The sequence below is a fragment of the Callospermophilus lateralis genome, chromosome 14 (genome assembly GCF_048772815.1).
Source record: "Callospermophilus lateralis isolate mCalLat2 chromosome 14, mCalLat2.hap1, whole genome shotgun sequence".
Lineage (NCBI taxonomy): Eukaryota > Metazoa > Chordata > Mammalia > Rodentia > Sciuridae > Callospermophilus > Callospermophilus lateralis.
The window spans coordinates 105,398,230-105,408,803 of record NC_135318.1 but is presented as its reverse complement, the minus strand read 5'-3'; positions in this window follow the sequence as shown (position 1 = coordinate 105,408,803).

Here is a 10,574-nt window from a genome sequence, read left to right as displayed (position 1 = left end):
AAGAAAATGGAGAAACCAGAAAATATGTTCTAAATCATTTATCATGTTCTTTTAAATGATGAATCCCTAGAAATTGACTCAAATGGAAAGAGATATGAGATTTACCTGATGAAAATTTCAAAATAACCTGTCATAAAGGTGTTCACAGAGGTGAGAACAATGCATGAGCAGAGTAAGAATTTCCCAGTACATCATCAGGAAATCTTAAAAAGCACCAAACAGAAATAATAGATCTGTAGAATATAGTAACTGAAAAATTTCATTGAAGTGTTCAATATCAGAGAAGTCAAATGGAGAAAAGTATGACTAAGCTCAAAGACAGAGGAGTAAAAAGAAAAAAAAAGAATGAATAATAGTGAAGATCACTTGAAGGACTTTTGAGAAAACACCAAATGGACCAACGTAAGGATACGCCAAAGGAGAAGAGGGGAGAGAAAGAGCAGAACTCTCAAACCTAGGGAAAGAGATAGACGACAACACCCAGGAAGCTCAACGGACCCCAGATAAGATGAACCAAAGAGACCCACACTAAAGCACGTTGACATCAATTGTCAAAAGTTAAGAGAATTTTGTTTTTGGCATTTGTAGCTGGGTTTTTAAAAAAATTATTCTGATTTATTTGTATTTTATTTAGAGACAGGGTGTCACTGAGTTACGAGAGTCTCACTAAGTTGCATTTCAATTCATATTACACATATAGAGCACAGTTTTTCATATCTCTGATTGTACACCAGGTAGAGTCACACCATTTGTGTCTTCATACATCCCCAGCACCACACACACACACACACAAGACTATACTTTCAGGGATTATACATGTACTTCGAGTAATGATGTCCATCTCATTCCACTACCTTTCCTACCCCCATGCCCCCTCCCTTCCCCTCCCTCCCCTTTGCCCTATCTAGAGTTCATCTATTCCTCCCATGCCCCCCCACCCCTGCCCGGAACCCCATTATGAGTCAGCATCCTTATATCAGAGAAAACATTGGGCATTTGGTGTTTTGGGATTTTCACTTAGCATTATATTCTCCAGCTCCATCCATTGACCTGAAAATGCCATGATTTTATTCTCCTTTAATGCTGAGTAATATTCCATTGTGTATAGATACCGCATTTTCTTTATCTATTTATCTACTGAAGGGTATTTAGGTTGCTTCCATGGTTTAGCTACTGTGAATTGTGCTGCTATAAACATTGATGGGGCTGCATCCCTGTAGTATGCTGTTTTTAGGTCCACAAAGAGAGAATTTTGAAATCAAAAGATAAAAGTGACTTGTTACCTACAAGGTAACCTCTGTAATACTATCAGTGGGTTTTTCAGAAGAAATCTTAAAAAGATAAAAAGGAGCACAATGGTATATTCAAAGTGCTGAAAGGGAAAAATTGCCAAGTAAGAATAGAATACCTGGTAAACCTATCCTTCAAAAAATGAAGGAGAGATAAAGATTTTCTCAAATAAGCCAGTTAATCACCACTAGGGCTACCTTACAAGAAATGCTAGAGGAAATTCTTCAAGTTGAAATGAAAGGCACCATGAAAGATAAGAAAGTATGAAAGTCGTTGGTAAAGGTAAACATATAGACAAAATCAGACTATTGTATTACTGTACTGTGGTAGATAAATCACTTTTAATTCAACTATAAAAAATTAAAGGACACTTATAATCTCCGCGGCTTGGGAGGCTGAGGCAGCAGGATTGCGAGTTCAAAGCCAGCCTCAGCAACTTAGTGAGACTCTCGTAACTCAGTGACACCCTGTCTCTAAATAAAATACAAAAGCCTGGGGATGTGGCTCAGTGTTTACATGCCCCCAGGTTCAATTCCCAGTACCAAAAAAAAGCAGTTATATGACAACCAATTAGATAACAGAAGAAATGGATAAATTCCTAGAAGCATGCAACTCATTAAGACTGAATCAAGAAAAATTAGAAAGCCCAGACAGATTAATAATAAATAAGGAGATTAAAACAGTAATACAAAAACCTCCAAGTAGAGGAAAGCCCCGCACCAAATGACTGTTGGGTGAATTCTACCAAACATTTAAAGAAGGATTAATACCAATCCCCCTTAATCTCTCCAAAAAAACAGAAGAATAAGGAACGCCTCCAAGCTCATTTTATGAAGCCAGCATCACCCTAGAGCAATGTCACAGATACCACAAGAAAAGAAAAACCACAGGCCAATATCTCTAATGAATAATAGATGTAAAAATCCTCAATAAAATACTAGCAAATTGAATTAAACAGCAGCACATCAAAAAGCTTATAGACCAGCATCCAATGGAATGAAAGTTTGGTTTAACCTATGAAAATCAATTGATGTGATATGATATGAATGAAAGATTAAAAATCACATAATCATCTCAATGGTTACAGAAAAAAACATGCTACGGTTCTGATCTGAAAAGTGCCCCAAAGTCTCCTGTATACAGGAGCTTTTAGGCATGATGGGATTAGAAGTGCTCTATTGATCCATTGATAGCTGAATAGACTAATGGAAATTGGGACCTAGTTGGAGGAAGTAGGTCACTTGGGGTGTGACCTGAGGGTTTATCTCCCTCCTCCGGCCCCCAGCTCTCTCCTTCCTGCCTCCCATGAGCTGCACAGCTTTCCCTTTCTTCCATGATATTCTTGCTTTGGAGCCATCTGACCATGGACTGAACCCTCTGAAACTATGAGCCAAAATAAACTTTTCCCTCCTTTAGGTTGTTTACACTAGGGTATTTTGGTCCCAGTGACAGGAAGCTGGGACCAAAAGGCATTTGATAAAGTTTAATATCCATTCATGATAAAAATTCTGAACAAAATAGCTATGGAAGGAACTTACCTCAATTCACTAAAGGCCAGTTAGGAAAAGCCCACAGATAATATAGTAAGGGAAAACTGAAGCTTTTCCTCTATGATCGGGTACAAGGATACCCCGACTCACTACATCTATTAAACATGGTGCTGAAAGTCCTAGCCAGAGCACTTAGACAGGAAAAAGAAGTCATAGCATCCAGATGGGAAAGGAAGAATTAAAACACTCAGTTTGCAGATGACATGTTCCTATGAGGAAAACCCTAAAAATTTCATAAAGAACTGTTGGAACTAATAAATGAATTCAGTAAATTTTCAGGATACAAAGCTAACATATTAAAATCAGTAGTCTTTCTTTAAAGCAACAATGAAATATCTGAAAAGCAGATTAACAAACAGTCACATTTACAATAGCATCAAAAAGAATAAAATACTTAGGAATAAAATTATCCTAAAGATGAAAAATATGTATGATGCAAAACATAAAACATCGATGAAAGAAATTAAAAAGAAACACAAATAAATGGAAAGCCATTCTGTCTTCATAGATTAGAAGAATTAACATTTTTAAATATTCATACCATCCAAAGCAACCTGCAGGTTCAATGAAATCCCTATAAAAACATCAATGATATTTTTCAAAGAAGAAAAAATAATCCTAAAATTTATATGGAACAACAATAAACCTTAGGTAGCTAAGGGAATCTTGAGAAGGAACAAAATTAAAAATGTGACACTTGCTGATTTTGAATTATACTCCAAAGCTACAGAAACCAAAATAGTATGATACTGCTATAAAAGCGGACATATAGACCAATATAACAGAGTAGAGAGTCCAGAAATAAGCCCATAAACATATGGTTAGCTGCATTTGGTCAAAAGTACCAAGAATACACAACGAGGAAAAAATAATCTCTTAATAAATGGTGTTGGGAAAACTGAGAATCTACATGCAAAAGAATGAAATTGAACCTTTGTCTTATATCCTACCCAAAAATTTACTACAATGAATTAAACATTTAAGCATAAGACCAGAAACTATGAATCTCCTAGAAGAAAACGTAGGGAACAAGCTCTTTGAGATCACTCCTGGCGGTGACACCTTGAGAACAACACGGGGAACACTGACAAAATGCAAAATAGGGGCTGGGGTGCGGCTCAGTGGTGGAGCGCTCGCCCAGCAGGCATGAGGCACTGGGTCTGATCCTCAGCACCACATAAAATAAAATAAAAGTATTGTGTCCACCTAAGAAATAAAAATTAAAAATAAAAATCAATTAAACTAAAGAATAAAAATTTTTAAAAAATGCAAATATAAACAAGTGGGATGACATTAAACTGAAAAGCACAGGATAGGAAACAATACAAAGAACTAAATGGGAGAAAATATTTGCAAATCAAATATCTGATAAGGGCTTAAAAAAATAACTCATATAACTCAACAGCAAAAACCCAACGAAAAGACCAAATCAAACCCAAAAAAAACAAGCCGGGCATGTTGGCACACAACTGTAATCCCAGGAATTTGAGAAGCTGAGGTAGGAGGATGGTGAGTTCAAAGTCAGCCTCAGCAGATTAGTGAGGTACTTTGACCCTGTCTCTAAATTAAAAAAAAAAAAAAAAAAAATATATATATATATATATATATATATATATATATATATATATATATATGGCTGGGGATTGGTTCAATGGTTAAGTACTCCTGGGTTCAATACCTGGTTTAAAAAAAAAAAAGGGCAATAGACTTAAATAGACATTTTTTCCAAAGAAGACACACAGAAGGCCAACCGGCGCATGAAAAGGTGCTTGACATCAATATCACTGGGAAAATGTAAATCAAAACTAGAATAAGATGTCTCATACTGGTTGGGACATATATTATTAAAAGGACAAGAGATAACATGTGCTGGTGAGAATATGGAGTAAAGCTAAGTGGGAATGTCATTTTGGTGTTGCCATTAAGGAAAAACACTATGGGGGTTCCTCAAAAAATAAAAAACTGGAATTGTCATATTATCCAGTCATGACTTTTCTGGGGATATATCTAAAGGAAATGAACTTGGTATCATGACAAAATATCTGTGTTCCCATGTTCATTGTAGCAGTATTTATAACAGCCATTGGATACAACCCAACTGTCCATTGACAGACGAACAGATAAAAAGTGACACACACACACACACACACACACAGCATTACTATTCAGCCTTATAAAGAAGGAAATCCTACCATTTGTGACAACAGGGAAGATGGAGGAACACTATGCTAAGCGAAAAAAGAGAGAAAGAAAATACAGAAAGACATGGTCTCACTTATGTGTGAAATCCAAAGAAGTTGAATTTGTAGAAGCAGAAAGTATGGTGGGTACCAGGAGCTGCGGTCAGTTGAGATTGGGTGGGGGCAACAGGAAGCTGTTGGTCAAAGGGTGCAGGATAAGCATGTTCCGGAGAGCTGAGGCTCAGCGTGGTCGATACAACCCTATTAGAAATGTGAAAACTGCTGAGGAGTAGATCTTAAGCATTTCCACCCAAAAAAGGAAAATACAAATAGATGGATGTGTGTATTAGCTTGACCCTATCAGTGCTACACACCCATACATCAAAATGTCATGCTTATACCCTAAATATATACAATTTCCACAAAAGTATTTTTGAAAGGTCTTGGTTTGGGCTTGGAGTGACCCACCCAAGTGGCATAGCTGGTCCCATCCAGTCCCACCCCCAGAGGGACTGAGCGAATTCCAAGGAAGGTATTTCCGGGTACTTCGCGGAGTCTGGGGTGGGGGCTCTGCTGGCCCTGGTCGGAGGGCCGTGCAGATGGAGATGGGGAGGTGAAGGAGGAGGTCACAGAAGTGCAAGGGCACTGAGCGGTCACTGTGTGCTTACATCTGTGGATGTTCTCAGTTTCAATAATTCCACTCAGACCCACCTCCTCAATGAGGCCAGAAGTCTGCAAGCCAAAGACTCTACAGCCATGAGGATGTGACTGGGCTCTGAGACTCAGAAATGAGCCATAGGAGGAGTGAGCCACAGGCAGGGGATCCGTCCTCTGCCAGGGGGAAGCCTGGATTTGGGAACAAGGGACCGTGGGCAGGTGTTATGGCTTGGATGTGGTTTGTCTCTCATGCAAGAAGCCTGACCCCAGAGTGGCAGTAAGGGGTGGTGGAGCTCTCAAGAGGTAGAGCTAGTGGTATGCGATGAGATCTTTTCTCAAGGGAGTGTGTGAGTGCTGTCCTGGGAAGTCCTGTGAGCCTGGCACCTCCCCCGAACCTCTCTTTCTTCCTGTCTGACCCGGTGACCTCTTGGGCACAAGTCGCCCCCCACTCCTGCACTCTGGCGAGAACTGTCCATCTCCAGCACCGACAGGGCAGAGCCTCGTCCTTGGCGGTGGGTCTGTCTCTCTGATCCTCTGGAGATTTGGGAGTAGAGTAAAATGCTTTAAAATCTGCTTTTCTGCTTAGACTCTCCGGAGTGGAGTCATGTTTGCACTTAAAACGCCTGACTGATAGGATGTCATGATAAGCAGGTTTTGGGGATAGGGCTTCGCCAAGTAGACAACTGGGGGTAGATGACATTAGTCCTCACCAGGAAAAAGGTGCCCAGGCATGAAATCACATGGCACGTTCGGAGGGTGCTGGGACCATCCTGAAAGTACAAGAGGGCACTAAGAGCCACTACATAGGGCAGCCAGCTGAAACTGGGCTGAGCAGAAAAGGATGAATGGCCATCCTGCGTGTGTAGAGAAGGTGAGATATTCAGGATGACCGTGTAGTCAGAGCCAAGCTGATCCAGTGGCATAGAGCATGTAGGGACACCTTTGCAGGATCGAAGACGCAGACCTACCTCTCATGTCCCACGCTCCCGGTCTCTCATCTGGCACTAATTCTGTTGCCAATATTTTTTGGGGGGTGTTTTCTTAGAAGTCTTGATCTATGAGCATTCAAACTCATGGAGTCCTATCCCAGAGAGGAGTTTTTCCTTCCAATTGCAAAGAAAAATCTCCCACCTCCTACGGCTAGGTGCTGAAGGGCAGGGAAAGGCAGGTAAGAGATGACTGGGAAGCTCATGTGTGAGCACCTGAGAAAGAATCCTGAAAGCCAGGGCAAGGACTTAGGGCTGGAAAATATTGTACAAATATTTCATTTTCTTGGAAGGAAGGGAGACAGGCTATGAGATACCCCCGAGGGGGTCTTCATATCAGAACAAGTGGGGAAGAAATACCATTTCAGAAACACAATGAAAAGAATTTAGGAATGGGAATTTGACTTAGTAGGAATCAGTGATGATCTGGATACCTCACACCCATTTGAATGGCTACTAAAATTAAACAATAAAACAGAAATAACATACTGGCAAGGATGTGGAGAACCTGGAACCTTTGTGCTCTGCGGGTGTTAGCATAAAATGAGGCAACTGCTATGGAAAATAGAAGGCAGTACCTTAAAAATTTAAAAATGGAACTGGTATAAGATCCAGCAATCCCACTGCTGGGTGTGTACCCCAAACCATTGAAAGCAGGGACTCAGACAGATATCTGCGTACCACAGTCACAGAAGCACTCTTCACAATTGGAAGCAACCCCATTGCCCATGATGAATGAGTGGACGCACAAACGTGGTACCCACTATACAATGGAATATGATCCAGCCTTTAAAAGGAAGGATATTCTGACACATGTTGCAATATAAGGGAACTTGAGGACATTGTGCTAAGTGAGACAAGCTGTCCGGAAAGGGCAACTACTACATGATTCCACTGATAATGAGGTACTGATAGTCAAATTCATAGAAACAGGAGGTTGAATGGTCACTGGGGATTTGTGGGCAGTGGGAAATGGGAAGCTATTGTTCAGTGAAGACAGAGTTTGAGTTTTGAAAGATGAAATGATTTCAGGACATGGATGGTGGCAATGGTCACACAACAGTGGGAACGGACTGAGGACTGCTCGACTGTCCACTTGAAAAGGGTTAAGGTAGTACATTCTATGTGTAATTCACCACAATCTAAAAGAAAAAATGATTTGGAAAATTTCTACTGGGATGACTGAACAAATGGTAATGTTGTTAAATAAGACATGGGAGGGGGAGGAGGAGGAGGGGAGGGGGAGGAGGAGGAGGGGATGTCGGGGATGCCCGTGGGGCGCCGGGGTGGGCAGTGTGTAGCTGAGGGCTCTTGTGTCTTCCCACAAGACTGTGTGTGTGGAGGGGAGGTCAGGGAAGAAGGTAACACAAAGAGAAGAGGTCCATGAATTCCACAGTGGGTTTAGCAGATGTCAGTCGACACGTTGGAATCCTGTGTGCTGGGAATGCACAGGTGCACAAGGCTCAGTCCTCAAGTGCATGCCACAGCTGGAGGCCCTGCTGGTGTCCTCCCAGCTAGGCCTGCACCAAGGAGATGCGACCCTTCCACCAGGAGCAGGAACCATCTGCACGGGGAGGGGACTTTCAGGCAGAGGCACCATGTGAGCAGAGGCTGACACACGGCAGACCACTTGTCACTGCAGCGTCAGCGGTGAGGCGGGTCAGGGCCGGAGGCCTGGGAGTGAGCCCTGGGGCCCATCATCCCACTCAGGAGTGGAGGGGGAGGAAGGCAGTCGGGATGGGGCTAAGGAGTTGAGGCAGGAAAGGTGGAGACTTCTAATTAGAACAATGGTACAGGAAGGGAAAACGGAGATGGGATCAGCAGATCCTTGCAGTTTGGTGAAATGAGGCAGGATTTTAATGGATGCTTGAAAATGGGGGGTGCAATAGGAGCTAACAACCATTCTTTTTTTTTTTTAATATTTATTTTTTAGTTTTCGGCGGACACAACATCTTTGTATGTGGTGCTGAGGATCAAACCTGGGCCGCATGCATGCCAGGCGAGCACGCTACTGCTTGAGCCACATCCCCAACCCCTAACAACCATTCTCAGGATTGGTTTCCAGAGGGGTGTTGTAGCTGAGAGAGGGAAGCCTGTGGAGGGAGGGCTTATCTGTAGGAATGGGATGATTTCATATATAGCTTCTTCAAAGTGTGATATTATAGCATAGATTTACAGCAATCAATTGGATGTACAATTTAAAGAGTAGGAAAAACATTTGGGATTGTGAATCATTTAGGATTGTGTTAAAGTATAAGTGACAGAAAACTGGGCAAAACCAAGACCTGCTCCCATATTGAGCAGTATAGAGGCTGGCCCCCAACCTCAGCACCAAGGAGCTTTGTTCTTATTTCTGATGAACATATGGTTATTACCTTTCTGCTTCCTGGCTACAAAAGGGCTGCTCCATCTCTAAGACTGTGTCCCTGATCAGGCAGCAAGAAGGAAAAGGAGCTAGGTGAAGGCAGTTGCCTACAGAGCCTGATGCATAAGGGCTGTCCCAGAAGCCCAGCTGAGCTATTTCCATCTCTGCCTCGCCCTGGGAACCAGGTCAGATATCGACCCCAACTTCAAGAGGAAGAACTTCCCCACCCTCACACAAACCACGACTGTTATCAATGAATAAGCCAGGAGAGAAGGCCCAGGAGTGGAGATTGCATAGATAAAATGGGGTGCATCGGCAATTAGGTATATGGGAATTAGAAGTAAAGGTCGGTGAGGTAAGACCTCTCATGGAGAATATGTGAGTAAGCAGGAAGGAGGACTGTGGACAGAAATCTGGGCCACACCAACAGAACGTGGGATGAAGGAAGAAGAACCCGAGAAGAGAGGGTGGGAGCCAGGAGGACTGTGATTCAGGGGCCTTGGAGGGCTTGGTGAGCAAGATTAGGCCAGGAGGTGTCAGGGAAGTGAATAACCAAGTGAATAACCATGATATTGGCCTCGACAGTGGCATCCTGGTGAGCAGTGTCGGTGGCTGGCAGCAGAATTCCGTGGGTGGGGGAAGGGAGGAGGAGACAGCCAGGGTAGACAGCTCTCTTGGGAGCTGACGGAAGACTGGGATGGAAGAGGGTGGGGGAGGTTGCTGGAGGAGGACGAGGCACCCAGGGGTGGGGTTTGTAGGATGGAGGAAACGGAAGCCTGCTCATAGGCCAGGAGGCACCAACTCAAGCCACTGGTGGGGGGGGGGCGTGGCAATTGAAGAAATCAGGAAAAACAGGAATGAGGGGCAGAACCAGCCCCCAAAGACTCTTGACGCCTCTGAGTCTGTTACTCAATATTGAATAGGACATCAACAAATGTGTGTGTGTGTGTGAGTGTGTGTGTGTGTGTGTATTTGCTCTGGAAAAAGCCATCAACCTAGGAAGAACTGTTTTTGAGCACATTCTATCATTTCTTTATTTTAATATCTGCAAAGGAGACCTTATAAAAGCCTGATTAGCACTGGGGGAAAATGCCCATTATTAAAATGTCAGTATTCCAAGAAGTAGAATTATATAGGTGTGTAATCTTATTTCTACATCCAGAAAATCATAGGACAGAACTTGGGGGAGTACATTAATTGAAATTCTCAGTGGCAAGCAGCAGAACGCACTCTGGATGAGACTGTGGAGTCCGGTGCCACTGGAGGGCCAGGCAGTAGCAGCACTGCGGCCTGTACAGAAGACCCACAGCCTTCCTTCAGTCCACGGTGTTCTTCTCCCGATGGACTTGCCTGTGAGGATGATATCGGAAGACAGTAAACTGTTTAGTTTTTTATTTCTTTTTCCCCCCTCTTCATCATACATGAATTTTGGGCATCTCAGCTCTGTCTGGGGTATGCCACCATCAACTGGCTATTAATCAACAAACCACATAAACCGCCTCAGCTGTCGCACCGCCACACCAATTCCTGAAGTCCTTGGCCTAAA